The sequence below is a fragment of the Arachis stenosperma genome, chromosome 1 (assembly GCF_014773155.1).
Source record: "Arachis stenosperma cultivar V10309 chromosome 1, arast.V10309.gnm1.PFL2, whole genome shotgun sequence".
Classification (NCBI taxonomy): domain Eukaryota; kingdom Viridiplantae; phylum Streptophyta; class Magnoliopsida; order Fabales; family Fabaceae; genus Arachis; species Arachis stenosperma.
In genome coordinates this window covers 120,554,194-120,573,539 of record NC_080377.1, presented here as the reverse complement: position 1 = coordinate 120,573,539, position 19,346 = coordinate 120,554,194, and the positions used below count along the sequence as shown (strand labels likewise).

The window sequence follows — 19,346 nt, the reverse complement described above, 5'->3', positions numbered from 1 at the left end:
AAAATAAAAATCAATTTCTTAAATTTAGTTTTGATTAATAATTTTAGAAAATATGGACATAATTTTAATTTTAAAATTATTTTATTAAATTGATTAACTAAAATGTGTTTGTAATTTTTGAAGTGATTAATGAGAATTTAGTTTTTTAATGTAGAGCCAAAGAAGGAAATAATTCCCACTTTTCAGATTTTAGAAGGGTGTCCCCTAAACAAATTATCCATGATAAGAGGAAGAGGGACAAAGAAGGTGAATGAAGTGGAGTTCGTGTGGAGTGCATGTCTTTCTTGTCTTCGCAAACTGACAAACTTTCATCCTTCTATTGCCATGCACATCTGAAACACACCCCCTCGCATTCCAAAACATTATAAATTCATAACCCTCTTTCTTCGATTCTAGATTCTACATTAATCAAAAAATTACTTCTATTTAATATTCATCAAAATATTATTTTATAGTATATAAATGTATTCCCTAAAGCAATGAACATAATAACATGAAAAAAGTTATAGTACAAGGGGTGGGAAAAGGGGATAAAGGCATTCAAATGTTTATCTTGAACAGTAAAAATTGAGAGAAAGCATGTTGGCTTTCTTTCACCACAATGATTTTATAACAAAATGGATGTCACCTTCCAATATTAATATACAAAAATGCTAAAAAATGAGTAGAATTTATTATTTTTTGTCATTATTTTTATTTGTGAGTAAAATTCTTTTAGTCCATCAATTTAATAACATACTTTTAAGAATAAAATATATTTTTTGTCAGTAAAGTTTAATAAAAGTTTTTAAAATACTCCTAAATTTTATTTTGTTTTAATTTTGTCTAAAAAATTTTCGATTTGCATCATTTCAAAAAATTTAAGATCGATTCAACAACAATTTCAAAAAAAAATAACCCCTCAACACAAACAAATCAAGCATAATTTTCATGCATTGTTGTTATATTGGTCTTTATTTTTTTGAAGATTTAGCCGTTAATGGTATATTTGATACAAATTGAAAATTTTTGGAATAAAATTGAAATAAAATAGAACTTAGGGATATTTTTAAAACTTTATTTACCAAATTTCAAGAACAAAAAATATACTTTACCCTACTTTTAAACTATATTTTTAAACATTAGTACCTAATTACTGGTAAAAAAAATAGATTCAGCTGATTCTCTGACATTCTTCTTAATATATATTAGACGAGACAGGCTTAAAAGAGCAGCATATTCTCGAAATGGCACTTTTGGTAGCCACTTGAACCATGCATATGCACGAGGGTGGAATTTTGAAGGAATGATGGAGGAGGTAGCTTTTGACCAAGAAATGAAAGGGCATGCAATGCAAAGAATGAAGAAGGGAAAGGGAAAGTCCTAGGATCTGGTGATGAAAGACATGAGAATTTGGGAATATGGTTTAAGGCGTGGGGGAATATGTTTTGTTAGTGGCACGCCAACTTATCGCCACAAATCATCACACACCATATATATCTCTATTTTTTACTTTATATATATATATATATATGTAACTCTGATCTGATGAAATATTATAAATAAAAATTCAACATTAAGATTCTCTTAAAAATAACTTATAACATCATAATCTCATCTCATTAGATAGAATCATGGAATTAACTATATGAATAAAGTGCATTGCTACTGTACTATGCCATATAGATTTTATTTGGGTGAGTTTGTTTCTAAGAAGGATAAGATACTAAGAATAAAACAGGATAAAACACTGATAAAAGAGACATAAAATTTTGTGTTCTTGTATTCTATTTGGTGATAAACTAAAATAAATTATAAAAATTTAATTTATTCTCATTTTTTATTCAAAAAAGTTGAGATAGAAAATATAACAATAAAAAATATAATTACGAAAAATTAAGAAGAATAATAAAAAAAATAAAAAAATAAGTTGTGTCCCTTGTTAGTATCTCTGTGTCCTTCTTGTCAGGATAGACACAAAATACACTAATTCAGTATCTCTTGACACATTGTCTCTATCCATGTCTCTTCCGCCAAACACGATTTTGTATCTCAGTGTCCCTGTCTCAGTGTCATGTCTCTATAAACAAACGCAGCCTTTGTATTCAATTTATATATCTTCCTAAATACTGAATAAATTAAAAGTAATAAATTGTGTTAATTAAACTATTAAAACAGCCTTGCACATTCTAAAAATACAAATATGAATTTAATTTTCGTGTAATGTTAGTATAAAAAAATTATTTAAACGTACGTAAATTTGATTCGATGACCATATAATTTTTTTTACATATATTATCACTACATTAAAATTAAACTATATATAAATAGTTATTTATTTTTTTTCTTTGAACCCTTTTTTAAAAGAGACTTTTACACTTCCCCAAACCTTAAAGAGGGGTAGAAGAATATATTATAGAAATGAATAAAAAAAAAAAAGGAAAGAAGGAATGGAGGGGTAAGAAAGTGAGAAGCAAAACCCAAGGAGAGTGTCTCCCATTTCAGGCCCAAGGGAGGCCCCTTAAGCGCCGGTGTCCCCGCCAGCTTTTTTCCTTCTTGATGCTTAATCATAATTAATCATAATTAATTGTTTTCTCTCTGTTTCTGCCAAACATAATGCCACACTCTCTCATCTACGTTCCAAGACATATATCCCTATGCTCACATTCTGCACTATGTTTCCATTTTAGCTTATAAATAATATGCATGATATATTAATACAATAATATCATATAGACAAAAAAAAATTAATTTAAGCCGTCTAAATTTACTTTATTTAACGTTTATTTATTATATATATAATGCATTAGATAAAACTAAAAATAATAAATTTTAGTAATTTTTTACTAAATAATTTTATTTCTCAAGACTTTTTGATATTAATATGTGTACTTCTTAATTTCTTCTACCTTTGGTATTAAAAATGATAAATAAAAATTAAATGAAGATAATTTTATTTTTTATATTATAAAAAATACAAAAAATACTTAAATATTATTTTTCCTTAATGTAATATAATCCAATTCAGTACAAAAATTTGGTTCAAGAAGATATATATGTATGAATTTAATTTGGACGTATTGATGTAAAACTATTTTACATGTGCATCTAATTATATAATGTTATGTTAGCAAAAATAACTATTTTTACGGTTGTAAATTGTAATTGTACGATTGTATAAAATATTTTATATTTTTAATGCATCAAAATTAAACTCTATACGCATATATTATTATAAGAGAAACACAAGAGAGAGATGATCACTAATAATGTGTTGTGTTGAATTGTATGGAAGGTTCTTTAAATTGAAGTTACAAGTTATAACCCTTTAAAAACATGTAACTAGTGATGATGTTGGGATGGATATTAGAAAAGCAAGCATGATTTGTTCATATAAGCCAACTATCTTATTCTCTCTTTATGACTAAAAGCAAGCATGATCTAAAAAAAAGGGGGAGCCCGGGTGAAAAACAATAATTAATGTTAGAAAGATTGTGTTTCTTTCTTTCTTTCTTTGTTTCTTCATGTATGTGTGTGTAGAGAGGGATGGAGATAGAGAATATTTTGAAGTGCATGCGGAAAGAGATAGAGATTTTTATTTGAGTAGAAACAAAGCATGAGGAAACCCTAAAGTAAGTGTTGCTCCCTCTTCACATCATTCCACTCACCTTCTTCACTCTTCACCATCCCGAGGCACAACACCTACCATACTTATATACACATACATTCTCATGCTTCTTTTCATTCATTCCCATCACATTCTTCTTCTCTCCCTTAACTCTATACATTTGCTTATATCATTTCATATTCATATCTATCAATATCATCTATATATGTATCTTATTTGACGCCACCTAAACCCTAGCCAATTAGATTGCATTCACAATTTTGGTACATACACTATATATAAATATATGAATGTTGTGTGGGATGATATATAAAGACAAATTTGGCAAAGGCAAAAAGATCAAAAGAACCAACTAACCCATTCCCCTTTCTTTCTTTCTTTCTTTTGTCTCCATTTCATAGTTTTTGATAGTATGGTGTGTGGAGAACCCACTTTGGTTTGCTTGGAATTTATTATGTGTTTTTGTGCTTCTTTAATTTTTTTGATTTAGGCATGGTGCTATCATAAAAATATATATAGTCTCTCCATATTAATGCATTAATTGATAGTGACTCCCATGATATCATCCATTGGAGAATTCAAATTGAACACCAAATTAAACCTTATAAGTTATATTCATAGCTTTATTTGATGGCCACCTAATAATTGTCATTAGGTGCATATACCCTTGGGGGACCATATATAGGATATTCTATTTAATATTGAAACAACTTTTTATTTCTTTTTGGTTTGGTAGAGAGATGGAGAGCCTAGCTAGCTAGCTAGCCATGATAGCCACTTGAGATTTTCTTTAAGATCCCCCACTTGATAGCTTTCTATGTTGATATATCATGGATCATGCCCCATGTAGGTGAAATGAATTGAATTCATCTACTTTGCTATTGAGAGAGATTAATGACGATGATGATGATGTATGGGAGAAAGAAAGAAAGGAAAGCGATGTTGGTGAGGTTCAATCCGAAGACGGATTTACATGGTATAATCCAGTAAAATACGATCTCAGATTGAGCCACGCCAATATCACTTTTTCATTTATATCCATATTCATCATCATCATAACATCGATTCTCTCCTCTCACAATATTATTCCCTTCTCATATCCATATGGATATATGTGTATATATCCATCTTGATTAATATTCTATATATACTTATTGCAAACAATTATTTCCTTCTTTGAATCAATCTTGATAGAAGTTCTAGCTGCTGGTGCTAATTGCAAACAAGATCAGGTATATATGTGTTTATATGAATCAATCTCCTTTTTGTTTTTGCAAAGTTTACTGTTAGGGTTCAAATAGACATAAGTCATCATCGTCTCTAAATTTTGTTAGAAGGTTAATTAATAGATTATGTGTTGATCAGTCTAATTTCTTTGATTTAGTAATTTAATAACATATTTTAGTTTAAACTTTTAAATATTACTAATTAAAAATGATAAATTCTACTGTGTCTCTAGTTTTTTTTTTTTTTTTTTTAACTAGATAGTCATCAAAGATATATATAGACCACCATATATACATATATATATATATACACACATAACACATTTTTGATGTTGTAAGATTATAAGAGTTCAGCTAGCTACTGTATCATTGAGCAAATCTACTGGAGAAAATAAAGAAAGAAGACTAATTATATATATTTGACATAGTTGACAAACTGATTATGATCTCATGATTATTAAGGAGATAATTAGTGTTATTTTTAATAAAATTTTAGGGTTCATCTAAAGAGATAGATATATATAGTACAATATTAAGCAGTGAAATTCATAATTAGAGGGGTAGGGGTGGAATAATGGTGGATCCTTCATGTTTCTAAGCATTAATAGTTTTCATTTCTCATGATGCATGTGGGATCTATAAGCATGAGATATGCTTTTGAGAGGAACGTAACATAACCTAAGTGTAATTACTATTATTATTGTTCCGTTCAAACCGATCTTAATGTAAGTCCAAAAGTTAAATGACTTAACCAATTTTATATGTTTAATTAGTAGCTAGGAAATACATATATATACATAGATCCAGCTTGAGTTCATAAAAGATTTTACGTGCATGTATATTTCTTAAATTTATTTATTCAGTAATAATTAAGTTCATTCAGTTTATTTTGTTAGCTTGCTATGTACATTAATGTTGTGTGTGTTTTCGGAGTTTCTTTTTTTGTTGTAGAAAAGTTAAGGGGCTGATTGGTTCGTCAACTTGTAATTTTATTGTTTTTGTTTCAATTAGAATAAAAACGTTGATAGAAATTGATTAAGTCACATTTATGATTTATGATGGTAGTTGTATATATTACTATGAGTAGCTATATAGATAGTTCGAAGTACAAGACATAATTTCAGATGTACATATTCATTCTAAGACTAAGCATATTTTTATACCTTTTTTCTCAATTTAAAAAACAAAAATCTCATTTGCATACCAAAATATATGTAGATGATTTTAATTATTTTTAATATATATTTTATACTAATAACTAATTTTAATATCTAATTTTAGTGTACACGTAATATAATTATTTAAACCAAATATATTTTCTAAATTTTGAAGAACATGTATTTGATTTTTCAAATAATAGAACTGTCTTACGTTGAGAGACAATCCGAAGTATAACTTGTCTCTAAATGAATTCTACTTCAATGAGTATAGTATACTTTGTATTCTGGAGAACACTAATCGTATGGAGTACCTACAAATACGTATTCGGACACTCAAATTAAAAGAAAAAATAAAAAAATTTTAAACACTTTCTCGTAAAATCTCAATACTTGTTTTACCTTATATATAGATGATCATTTTAGATTATGACCGTTTTGGCCATGGCTTCGGTTAGTCAACTTATTACGCTTATTTGTTAGTCAAAGTATTTGTTTTAGAATAGCTTCTATCTATGGTATCTAAATTTTGTTCATAGAATTTAAATATAAAAGAACGAATTCTACTTTGTTCTATTTCTATTTTCAGACAAATTAAGTACAATTTTTATAAGAATTAAATTTTTTTCCTTGTTTTAATTAGTGCTGACAGAATATTCTAAGGTTTTTTTGAAGTGCTTATCTGAACTATATATAAATGACCGATTATCAAGTTGTTATACTAAGACAAATAAAATATAAAAATAAAACTATGTTCTTAAATCAATGATATCCTAAATGAAATGGACTTATAATCTCTTATATATATGGATATTAGGATATAAATATAGGTAATCTTTAACCGCTATAATTGTGACTTGACCTATGTACACACAAGTTGAGATGGCTAACTATTTTTTTTTTTTTTGTATGTTTTGTAATTGAATAGTATAGCTATCTAAATTAGAATGGATTAATTCTCTAGAATCACAACTACAGCAAGTATATTATATATATATAATGTGTGTGATCAGAAATAGTTGGCTGATCAACCACTTCATCTTTATTTGTATTTTTTTCTTTTTTTAATAAAAATTGATTGCAGAAATTTCTCTCATTCAATTCACTCTAAATCACTCTCTTGTTTTTTCAATTATTTCGAACACTTTTAATATAGTGCAGTGAGCATGGAAATGAAAATCAAGGTCGAGAAATTCGAGTAATCAAGAGAGCAGGTTGATCTCATCATTGGATTCACGATTCAAGGTTCTGTGATCACTAATTTCTTGGATCTCATCTCTCTTCTCATCTTCTTTCTTATTTCCTTTTCTCCTCTTCACAAATCTCTAATTTCTTTGACCTATTTTCTCGTCTCATCTTCTCATCTTCATTCCTCTTCTCCCGAACTCACACGATAGAGTTTAATGAGAGCCTGCTCGCTTCACCAACTTTGCTTCAAGGTCGAAGTGACGGTTCCGAGCAACGAGATCGTGAAAAAGAAGATCTGAATTTTTAGCAATCAAATCCATCGATAATTCGCACCATCAAGATTTATGTTCAATTTACGTTTGCTCATGGAGTCAGGACAGAATCAAACCTTCACAACCATAGACTTGCAAACTATTGCAAATCTGATGAATCAGATCAACACTATGTTGGCGCAATCAGCAAGAAATAACATTGTTTCTCTTAATGATCCCAATGATCCATATTACTTACATCCTGGTGAGAGTCCAGGAATGCCGTTAATCTCTACCCTGTTGAGCTTCAACAACTATCATAGTTGGAAAAGAGCAATTATGAGAGCACTCAAGTCCAAGAATAAAGAAAAAATTCGTGGATGGAATAATTGTGAGACCAGCTCCTGATGATGCTTTAAGCAAGGCGTGGAATCGATGCAACAATTATGTGGTTTCTTGGATTAATTTGGCATTGACTCCAGAAATTGTACAAAGCATGATGTGGCACAATGTTGCATCTAAACTATGACAAGACCTCAAGTGTCGGTACTGCCAAGGAGATGTCTTCAAGATCGTTGAACTTGATGATGAACTCGCATCAATCAAACAAGAAAACCTCACAGTCACTGCATATTTCACTAAATTAAAGGTACTCTAGGAAGAGCTCGATAATCTCAGGCCAATTCCTCAGTGTGTAGGGTGTGATACAAGCAATTGTGTGTGTGGACTGGCAAAAGTTAGAAAGTACCAAGAGGAAGCATATATAGTGAGATTCTTGAAAGGATTGAATGAAGCATACTCAAATGCAAAGTCACAAGTCATGATGATGACTCCATTTCCTAAGATTGATCATGTTTTTTCGATGATGCTCCAACAAGAGAGGCAGCTATATTCACTTGAACCAATAAGTGATAGCAAAGCACTGATTAATGCTTCAAACAACCTTGCATATTCGAATAGAGGTAGAGGAAGAGGTAGAACATCCATAAGAAGCCAAGAAAGAGGCAAAGACACCATAAAACAGTGCTCTTTCTGTGGTAAACTTGGACACCTCATAGATACATGCTACAAGAAGTATGGAATGCCTCCCCACCTCAAACAAGGGCATCAAAGCTTGATCAACAATGTGATTGTTGAAGAGAATAATGAAACAACCAGCAACACTCAAGGAGAGGCCAGTAAGGGCGAGTTCGAATTCACTTTAGAGCAAAAATGCGTACTGATATCCCTACTATAATAACAACCAGATATGCAACATACAACACCAAACAAATCAAGTAATTACACTTCCATCCAACCAAGGTATAGTCTTTGTGATGTCTCTGAATGTCTTTAAATCCAACTCCTGGGTGATAGACTCAGGAGCAACAGATCATATTTCCTTTTCTCTACAGGCATATCATTCATATCATCAAATCATACCCATAACTGTCAAATTACCTGATGGCACTCACACGTCTATATCTATTACAAGAACCATAATTTTCTCAAAGCAATTTATTCTATACAATGTTTTGTTTATTCCACAATTTAAGTTCAACCTCATATCTATGTCAAAATTAACTAAATTTCTTCACTATGAATAGGTATTTGATGATATGTGTTGCAAGCACTACAACATTTTCAGGTTGAGACAACATTTAAAAAGTGTTGCCTAAAGGCTGACAAAAAGTTGCTTTTGATCAATGGCAACACTTTTGGGCCTAAGGCAACGTTTTTTGTCGGCGTTGCATATGCAGCCATTGCCTTAGATCAAGGCAACACTTTTTTGTTTCAAAAGCAACGCTTTTGAGAGCAACACTTGGTAAGTGTTGCCTTTGGTTGAAAAACAACAACACTTCAAAGGTGTGTTTGAGACAACACTTTTGCAGTGTTGTCTCTTCTCTCGTATTTTGGTCACTATTAAAAAGTGTTGCCTATTTGCAATAAAATGCAACTTTTTTACGTGTTGCTTATAAGTTGGAATTTGCAATCCTTTAAAGTGTTGTCTATTTGCAATAAAATGCAACTCTTTTGTGTGTTGCTTATAAGTTGGAATTTGCAATCCTTTGAAGTGTTGCCTATTAGTTTTGAATATGCAACCCTTTAAAGTATTGCCTTTTCTTTTGGATATGCAACCTATACAAGTGTTGTCTTTTCTTTTGGATATGCAACCTATACAAGTGTTGCTTTTTCTTTTGGATATGAAACCATACAAGTGTTGTCTAATATTCAAAATATGCAACTAATAAAAAGGTTGCCTTTTTGATAAAAATAAAAATTATTTTTGTAATAAAAATATAAAAAATTAAAATTTTTTGTTCATACATGTGTAATTATTTTAATTAATAAATAAATTTGTGCACAATAAAAAATAATTATAAAAGAGACAAAATAACTAATAATAAAATTCTAATTAAAATAGATATTAAAAAGTTCAATTAGTATTTCTAATACATGTTCATCAATAATTCTCAACAAAATAATAAAATTCTTGTCTAACAATAATTGTCATAACAAAATAGTAATTAATATTTATCAAAAAGATGTCAATTTATTTACATATTTTATATCTATGCTTGACTTTGTTGGAACAATCTGATAGTGTGTGGATCCAAAATCAGTGCCAAATGAAAGCTTTTCGGTAACATAGAGTAATGGTATGATGAACTCAAAATCCTCTTGCCTCCACTGAGTCCAATAACTGCTGCAGTAGCCATTGTTATACTCCCCTAATAACTATGTGCGAGTAACATCAAACTTTCCTATTAAGGCAATAATTCTTAACCTGTGTCAGCTGAAAATACAGGTGTCAGAAAATTCCCAAATTGTTCTAAGTTCTAACCATATGATTATCCATAAAATAGCAAAACAACACTAATAGAATAAAATCAAAGGAACAAAATAATTCAGGATCCATATACTTCAATTTTTTAATGTAGAATCCATTGAAACAACTGATAAAGTTACAGCATATAAAAGCAGAAGTTTCCAAATGAAAAACAAACACATAAATGAAGCTACCATGAAGTAAGATGGCAGAAGACAGAAAAAGCAAAGGCCAAAAATGTTGATAGTCCATTCCCAATAAATGATAAATCACAAAAATTACTGCAAATTTTTTAATTAAACAATCAGTATTTTGTTACATAAAAAAGTGCAAAAGAATAACATAAACATATAAAAACAAATAAGTATAAGATAGACTTACGAGGTCATGCCGCAACAATTTGCACTTAGTGTTCAGCTGCGTATACCCAAGTATGAGTGAAGGAATCAATTTGATTAAGAAAGAGAGACCAGAGAAGATGAGAAAGAGTATGAGTGAAAATGAATTATGACTTGCATAGAATCAATGTGATTCTGCACTTAGTGCAGCTTTTATATACACAAGAGAGTGCAGGTTTTATATAAACAAAAGCACTATTAATATTAGCAGTTAATCATAAAGAAAAATAACACTAATATTGGCCACATTAATTTATGAGACATAGTGATATAGCCATATACACTTGGATATTTGTAGTCCTTCTGAGCTGCACGGAATTAATTCAGTGGAGCTTCAATTTCAGGAGGAGGGGGTATATAATAAATAATTTATTTTATATATTAAATTATTAGCGCAAAATCAACGCACTTCAACCACTTTGCGCAGAACAGGATAGTGCGTTTATATATGACATAACCATGCATCTTTTAATTTCCAGTTAATATATATATTGTGCCAAATTTTAGCAATCTAAACAATCAGTTTTCATACTTTAGACACATCCTAAATTTAAGTTCCATTCTTGCTTTTAACAGGGGTTATTTTTTTAGATAATTTAATTTATTTGTAAATATATTATGTAGTAGTTTTAGATTTTGTAAGACACTGTTGATATTACTGCACTTATTTAAGCTTTTAACAGGGGTTATTTTTTTTAATTTATTTGTAAATATATATTATTCTAATAGTTAGATTTTTGTGCTGATCTAAGTACGTGAAATCTCCCTCTCAGTCTTGTAATATTCTTGTTTTAGAATACATTAGGGAGCAAAAAGGACATGTTTGGAAAGTCACTAGTAAACACCTCCTGGAAGTTCATTAAGGGATGCTATCAGCGAAAACTTCCACTTTCAATATCTGCCTCCGATGAATCAGATAACTACAGAGAGCTTTATCTGGGATTAAGAAGGCATAGATTGCAGGATGAGTAAGAACTTATGCAAATCAGCCTAGTTACTATTATTAACAAGAAGAATGAAACAGAAAAAAACTGTAAGAGTTTGAAACAAAAATGTGGTAGCCGGGAAATAGCAACGTATTGGCAAAGGATCACAGGAAAAAGGAGCAAGACCAAAAGCACTTAAAGTGAAAAGCAGCACTCCATATGGAAAATGAACACTAATGAACAGACCAGATTGGAAGTAGGTGATATGCTATGTTAAGTTGAAACGGTTCGCAACCAAGGAGCATAGACACCCCACTGAGCTGCATAGCAAGCACACCACGAACTCTAACAGTTAATGACACTTGTTCAACACACTTGTCACTCGTGTCCAACCATGTCTAGACCAATAAATAAATAAATAAATAAACGAACTTCTTTGAACACACTGTAACATAGCCAATCAAGATATAATATAATTGGCTATAGGAGCACTAGCCACCTTGTCTATGAAGCAATTTGTCCCATCAATGAAACAAAATAGAATGCTTCAAGGACTCAACAGAAACAAAGTGAACAACCAAGCTCCAAAGCATCACCACAAAGAAAAATCCCACTTTGGCAATTGCTAAATCCCACTTTGTGAATACTCAGTTTCTGGCAGTTAATAATAATAATAATAATATAAACAGCAACAAATAATAATAATAATAATAATAATAATAATAATAATAATAATAATAATAATAATAATATAAACTCAGAAATAAAGATACAATCTTCTCATTTATTTTTTGTTAGTTATAATAGAACTTTGTTTTTTGCAGTGGACTGAGGAATGAATGCAGAAGTAAAAGTAGAAATGAGACGATCTGATAAAAGCTGAAACTTATAACAACCAGCTATATATTAGTTTCGCATATAATACTTTCCCTGTTTCCCAATTGCTAATCTCAAAATATCAGCACTACTTACCCTGTTTCCCAATTTCTACAGAGTACATAGAATGAAAATAAGCTAAAATTCAAAATCATAATAAAAGAACCAAAATAAAATGGTACTGCACAAAGCTATGTATGTAAAAATAAGTTTAAGTTTAACTAGAAGATTTAAAATACACATGCAGTTCCATTAAACCCACACAGTGACAGTAGACTAGTAGAGTTACCTCAACACTAATACACACAGCAACAAGTTTCATATAACCAAAAATTAGGATTCAAAACACAAAAATAAAAGATAAAAATAGAGGTAAAATCATGAGTACCTGCAGAACAATGATCAGCGGTGATGAACCCTAGCAGAAGAATGCTGGCAAATTAGAAGAGATCATAGATGAACGGCAAGCAAAACCTAAAGACTTTATAGATCTGGTTACAAAATACACAAATATACACAAATATGAACGACAAGCTCGAAACAGCAACATTATTACCAAAAACCCTATAATAACAACGTCAACGTTATTAAAATTAGGATTCAAAATGAAAAAGAAAAAGGAATAGGCAGAATCATAGGTACCTGGTGATGAACAAGCGAGCAGAAATGATGGAAGCTCGAACTGCTAGCGAAGACGATCGAAGGTCAAACGATGGCGACGCGAGCAGAGAGGAACACAACTTCAGAAGTAACGATGAGGAAATGCAAGTCAGCGACGAACACGACGGCGATGCGAGCAGCGTCAAGCACAACGGTGATGCGAGCAGCGACAAGCACAACGGCGATGCGAGCAGCGATGAGCACGACAGCGCGCGAGCAGCGACAAGCACAACGGCGATGCGAGCAGAGAGGAACACAACTTCACAAGCAACGATGAGGAAATCGAACAAACAAGGGTAAATCGCGCAGAAGGGTTTGAAATGGTTGGGGTTAGGGTTTCTAATTGAAAATAAGGCTTGGAATTTTGTTTTGAACTCAGTAGGATTTGAATCAGTGCAGAGGATAGTCATTGGTGGTTTATTGATGTCGTCACGGCTGCGCCACCACGCTGAGGAATTGTAGCTGCTGCTATGGCTAACAAGTGCAGCACCTCTTGCACAATGAGAAGAGACGTGGGTGGGTTTCGGGTTCTGATTTGGACTTGGGCTTTTATTGGTCCAGGTATTTGGCCAAAAAAAAATCAATAAATAATATATAAATTATAAAGATGTATTTTGTGCTAAGTTAAAAAAAGAAAAAAATATATTTTTGTTAAAATATTGGAGAGAATGTCAAAATTTTAGAGAAAAAATTTTAGTTGAGTTTTGACAACATTTATAATGAAAAGCTTATTAAAAATTGTAAGAACAACACTTATAAAGTGTAATATATAAATATCACAAATGTTGCTTGTTTAATTTACAAAAGCAACACTTTTTACTTGTAGTTTAATTGATCAAAAAGAAACATTTATAGTGTGTTGTTAAGAAAGAGTTGCAACAGCTTTATTTTTATGTAACAAATATTAAATGTTGTCTTTAGTTAGTTTAAATAACACTTTTTGAGTGTTATTTGCAGGATATGTTGCAATAGCTAAAAAATGTTGTAGTGAAGATTCAGGATTGCTCTTCGCAGAAGATGATTGGTCGAGATGAGTAAAGAAAGGGCTCTATGCTTTTAAAGATCTGACCTCAATTGATCTACTCAGTGCAACAACAACAAAGATTTTAAGCACACACAACACCAACACACTAAACATACATAAATTAGGCACAATATGGCATCATAGGCTAAGGCATTTACCTAAGAATAAAATTGATTTAATGAAAAAATCATACTCATTCATAGATAATTCTGTTTGTAATAATCCATATGACTCATGCCATTTTTCAAAACAAAAGAGATTACCATTTGGATATAGTTTGTCCAATGCAATTTTTTTTTTGATTTAATTCACTTAGATATTTGGGGACCGATAAATCATCTATCCACTGCTGGACAAAGTATTTTCTCACAGTTGTTGATGACAAGAGTAGATACACATGGCTATTTTTCATGTGAAAGCAAAATCTGAAGTGACAGATTTGATTAAAACTTTTACAAAACTAGTCCAAACCCAATTTCACAAATTCATAAAAAAAAAGTCTGATTAGACAATGGACTAGAATTTAAAATACCACAATTTTATTCAACCATGAGTATCATACACCAAACAAATTGTGTTGCTTATCCTTAACAAACTGGTATTGTTGAGAGAAAGTATCAACACATTCTTAGTGTCACTCGGACACTTATATTCTAAGCCAATATACTTAAGTGTTATTGGAACTATGCTGCTGCACATTTCATTCACATCATAAACAAACTCCCAAATCCAATTCTAAAGGAAAAATTCCCATATCAAATCCTATTTGATAAATTGCCTTACATTGACTATTTTCAAATAGTCGGATGTTTTGCATGTGTTGCTACACTTTCTGCAAATAGAAAGAAATTAGATCATAGAGTAAAAAAATGTGTTTTTTTGGATCACAAAGATGGGGCAAAGGGATACATCATGTATGACCTCCAAATCAGAGAATTATTCATCTATAAGGATGTCCATTTCTATAAAACCATTTTGTCTTTCAAAACACAATCTAATATACAGGATGTTGTTCCCACGTCAGTTCTCAATCATTCACAACATGCATTTATTGATCCATTTGAACTCACTACTGAAAATGAGCAAATTTCACCTTTTTTTTACAACAAAATACTGTTCAAAGTAATACACAGCCACTAGTACACATACAACATGTACCACCAACATCAACACATGATATAGATCATGCATCTCATGCACCAAACACTAAATCTCCAACTGCATCACAACATACACCACATACACAAACACCAACTATTGTTGCTATTCCTACTAGGAGATCAACTCGGAAAAGAAAACTTTCCTCCTATCTTAAAAATTTTCACTGCTCACTAATGCACAAGAATTCAGCCCCTCAATCCTCTTTGAAACAGTGCAAATATCCATTGTCCAGTGTCATTTCTCATGACTCCCCATCAAATCCACAAAAAAACCTCTCTTTAGCTTTGTCAACTTTAGTTGAACCAACCAAAAACTTATGCAGAAGCCGTTACATATCCCTGTTGGCAGCAAGCTATCAGTGCAGAATTAGAAGTTTTAAAGCAGAATAATACCTGACTCCTTACTACTCTACCTAAGGGGAAGAAAGCTATAGGATGCAAGTGGGTGTTCAAAACAAAATTGAAAGCTGATGACACAGTTAAACGGTATAAAAAGTAAGGTTGGTTGCTAAGGGCTTCACACAAGTGCCTTGGCAAGATTATTTTGACACATTCTGTCCCGTCGTGAAGATGAACACCCTCAAAATACTTTTGGCCATCGCTGCTGCTAGATCTTGGATTGTCCATCAACTTAATGTCAACACAACATTCTTTCATGGTGATCTCCCTGAAGACGTTTACATGTGAGTCTCACTTGGTCTCCATGTCTCTTATCCAACTTTGGTTTACAAGCTCACACGCTCTCTCTATGGCCTCAAACAGGCCAGCCGCCAGTGGCATATCAAATTGGCCTCCACTCTCACTGCTTATGGCTACTCTCATCCAGACACGATGACTGTCTCTTTACCAAAAGAACAAATGATTCTTTTACTGCTATATTAGTCTATGTTGATGATCTTGTACTAGCTAACAAAAACATGGATGAAATTAGGTCTGTTAAACAGTACCTCCACAACCTATTTCAGATTAAAGACATTGGTGAATTGAAATACTTTCTAGGCATTGAATTTGCAAGAAGAAAGGAGGGAATTACTATGTATCAACAGAAGTATTATCTAGAACTTCTAGAGGACTATGAAATGCTCGCGGCAAAGGGGGTCACGACACCTATGGACTACTCAACACAATTGTCCAAGTCAACGGGCACACCACTTAAAGACCACACTGAATATAGAAGATTGATAGGAAGATTACTCTACTTAGCCAACACAAGGCCAGAGATAAGCTACGTTGTCGAAAAGCTCAGCTAATTTCTTGAATGCCCCCACCGATAAACACTTTGATGTAGGATTGAGAGTATTGAGCTACTTGAAGCTAGCACCAGCTCAAAGACTGCTCTTCTCCCCAAAATTAGACCTTGAAGTGACAGGGTACTCAGACAGCGATTGGGCAGCATGCCCAGACTCTCGAAGCTCAGTTTTAGATTTTTGTTTTTTCTTAGGCACAAGCCTTATTACTTGAAAGAGCAAGAAGCAAAATGTGGTATAGCTCGCTCTTCAGTAGAGGCAGAATATTGTACCTTAGCAGCAGCCACTTGTGAAATTCAATGGATAACCTTCATCATAAAAGAACTAAAATTGACACTGACAAAATCTATAGCAATATATTGTGATAACCAGGCAATTCTACACATTGCTGCAAATTCTGTTTTTCATGAAAGAAAAAAGCACATAAAGATAGATTGCTAATGTGCGAGACAAATAAAAAAATGTAACAAAGTTATTACCTATTCAAACTACAAAACAAACTGCAGACATATTTACAAAAGTTTTGAGTCCAAAACTGTTTGCAGCCTGTCATGACAAGTTACCGCTTTTAAATATTTACGCGCCTAATTTAAAGAAGGGTGTGACTTGACCCATGTACACAAACTGAAATAACTAATCATTTTTCTTTTTTTTTCTATTATATTTTATAATTGACTGATTAGTAATATAACTAACTAAATTAAAATGGGCTAACTGTAATTTAATTCTCTATAATCACAATTACAGCAAATATATATATATATATATATATATATATATATATATATATATATATATATATATATATATATATATATATAGAGTGTATGTGATTGAGAATAATTGGTTGATCAATCACTTTTATCTCTATCTACATCTTCTCTTCTTTATAATAAAAATTGATTGCATAAATTTTTCTATCTTAATTCACTCTGAGTCACTTTCTTATTTTTTCAATCATCTCCTAAGAATATATATATATATATATATATATATATATATTTGGAATTAAAGAATATAGGAAAATTATCCCGTGTTCCTTTGTACGGGTTTGAAACTTTGATGTTCTGTGTACTTTCAAGTTTTCCAGTTGAATTTTGTTTTTTTCAGAGATTGGAATAGACAAAAATAACCCCATGATGAGAATGTCTTTGTCGAAAATAACCAACTTAGATAGTTAGTGTATGAAGCTTGCCATAAGATTTGTGGATGCAGTCAGCCGGCTTCCATATCGGCTGGTGGTATTTAAAATTGGAACTCAGGAATAGATGTGAAAGTAGCGAGACAGAGCGAAAGAGGAGCGTTGTTGATTGGGTGGTGTCAGAGAATGTGAAGATGACAGAGGAGAAGCAATGAGTGATAGTGGCCCATTCGGAGTAACGAGGGCGTGTGTGAAGCTCGCGGTTGTGGGAATCGGTGGTCGTTAGAAAAGGATCATAGTGGATTTTGAGATTGTTTGTGCGATTGATGCCGGCGGTGAGGAAAGATGATGAAGACCTAAGTCCGTCCCGTTCATTTCGGTAAGTTTTGTTCTTTTTCATTAAGCAGAGTAGGTTGGGGCTTTCATTTGGTGTTGGTAGAATGAAAGATTATGGAATGGGTGTTGTGGTTTTTGCAGTTCTTACTTTAAGTGTATGCCTTCGATGTGTGTGAGTGGTGCTTGCTTTCATTGTAGGTACAGTGTTAAGGTTGTGCAGCTTCGTTTAACCAATGGTGATGTATCTAAAAAAAAAGGTTTCCTGTATTTAGGTGTAGGAATGAAGGTGATGAAGTAGGTGTAGGATGAATGGTGATGTCCTTTATGGTAGCTGCCATTGTAAAGTTAGGGAAGTGCAAGGTAGTTTTCAAGAAGAGCAAAAACCAGGGTGTTGGATACTATTATAGTGAATAAGGATACATAAGCATTGATAGCCTAATTACGGTGAATGCTAATAGTGAAGTGAGTTAAGTTTGAGTATTAACAATTGAGATAATTTGAAGCTTGAACCGTGAACACTGCAGTCTTTGTTTCTTGATATTGAGTTTTGGCATATAGTAATAATAAAGGTTCATAGGGTGTGTGTTGATCAAGTTAGGGTGTTGGAGCTGATGTCATATACTTGTAACCAATGACTAAAAGATAGCTGATGTGTAGCAATAATTGAATTTCTTTTGTAAAGACAAGAGATTTTTTGGAGAAGATGGGATTCCATATTCATTGAATTGTTTTTTATCTTTCATGCATTCCTGCATTGTGTAGTGTGTAATGTGTAATTCTTTATGCATTGGTGTTGCAGAAAATGTGGACATAGGTGACCTGTATAGTAAAATCTAATTTATGGTCCATACAGGTGGTTGATACTCATGCTTATAAGGCAGGACTAAGAGAGTATGGTTTGAAGGTAATAAACCTTTGTATTTCATGACCATGAATGGAAGTGAGGTATGGGTGACACCTATGCCTGCTTACTACATTGTATAGTAGTTTTCGTGATAGTAGATGTTCTACTCTGCTAATCACCGATGGTTAATTTGCCAGGCAATAGATGCAAGTGCAAAATGAAACTTGGGCAATTGATTAATCCTAGTTGTGATCGTAATTGTTAAACAGAAAAGGTGAATATACATGTATTGTTATTGGTGTTTTCTTTTATTTTAAATATTATTGCATCTTTCAGCTGCTTATTTTATTGGTGGTTTTGACTTGGAGCTAATTTATATATGTTAGCGTATGTATTCGCTGAAAATATGCATGTTTCATGCATATGAGTATGTAGATGTATGTTAATTAGTACAGTTATCATTTGAGATTGAATGTTGATGTATGGTTTTTGATTT

The 19,346-nt window shown here is 31.9% G+C and overlaps 1 long non-coding RNA gene and 1 other non-coding gene across 2 annotated transcripts; one reads left to right on the top strand and one right to left on the bottom strand.

Annotated features, from left to right (window-relative positions):
* Nucleotides 1–4,229: 4,229 nt before the first annotated feature.
* On the top strand, nt 4,230–19,183 carry LOC130969036 (uncharacterized). Its single transcript, XR_009081773.1, has 3 exons — nt 4,230–4,839; nt 7,147–7,235; nt 18,860–19,183. It is a non-coding gene; the product is annotated as an uncharacterized LOC130969036 (long non-coding RNA).
* LOC130954370 (small nucleolar RNA snoR83) lies at nt 11,454–11,579 on the bottom strand. Its single transcript, XR_009076292.1, has one exon. It is a non-coding gene; the product is annotated as a small nucleolar RNA snoR83 (small nucleolar RNA).
* Nucleotides 19,184–19,346: the final 163 nt, after the last annotated feature.